The following is a 1,122-nucleotide window of genomic DNA, read 5'->3' as shown; positions in this document are numbered from 1 at the left end:
CTGTCTCTCTCTCTCTCTCTCTTTCACTCTCTCTCTCTCTCTTTCTGTGTGTGTTTGCGTCTGTGTATTAGTGTGTTTGTTTGTTTGTGTGTGTGTGTGTGTGTGTGTGTTTGTGTGTGTGTGTGTGTTACTCCGTCCGGAGTGGGGTACTATTTAGGCTGAATGCTCCTTTCAAATTTAGACTGGAGGGGTGGGCGAATATGAAGCAAACAGTCGCTGGTGTCCATATCTTTAAAATAGCCTCACGAAGTTGAAAAAGGTGCGCAGCTTGCTCAGGAAAATAAAAACGCTATTCACCCTTGTCGGAGAAGGCTACGACTCGTAGTACGAGTAGGTGTAGATCTTTCCTACCAGAGATCAGTGGTGCGGCTGAAAGACTGCAGTAAGAAGGGGCCAAGGAGTAGCAGCGGGAAGACATGGAATAACATTAAGAGGGTAGGCCTGGATAGAGAAAGGTGGAAGGTGTTTGTCAGTTGCCTATACCCTGGTGCACGGTGAGAAAGGCAATGATGAAGCAGTAGCAGTAGCAAGGCAGCCGAAAGAGTCCGGAGCTCAGAGCAGGAGGCAAAGGAAGTTGGGGCAGAAAGTGGAGACGAAAGCAGACGATAGAACATTGTAAGAGAGCAGGAAAGGAGGTGAAAGGAGACATTTTTAGAGAAGAAAATTTTCCCGTTGCTGCCCGGATTCGAACCCGGGACCTCAGAATGAGAGGCGAACACCTTAACTTCTAAGCCACGAGAGCCCCCAAAGAGATGTAGAATCAATACCAAGTAGGAACCGCGGACCAACTAAACATGGTCCCGCTACACGGAGCCTAATTTAAATAATTCAGCAACTTGGGAATAATTGAAATTGTCTCCAAAAATAATTTAACTACTGGCGAATTATTGAAATTGTCCCCAGAAATAGTTTAACAGCTTGCAAATGATTTAAATCATCCCCAAAATATAATTTAAAATTCTGATTAAAGCCAACCCCTAGAGAAATTGAAATTTACGTTTTTGACGTGCAAACTAACCAAGATAACTGATTTTGAATCTTTTGACCTAAGACAATATAGCTAGTTGTGGCTAATCGGAATACTGACATGTATATTGCATCTATCGTTTAATTCTTTCTCCC

This window comes from Aplysia californica, unplaced genomic scaffold (assembly GCF_000002075.1).
Source record: "Aplysia californica isolate F4 #8 unplaced genomic scaffold, AplCal3.0 scaffold00026, whole genome shotgun sequence".
NCBI lineage: Eukaryota > Metazoa > Mollusca > Gastropoda > Aplysiida > Aplysiidae > Aplysia > Aplysia californica.
This window is presented reverse-complemented; position numbering follows the sequence as displayed.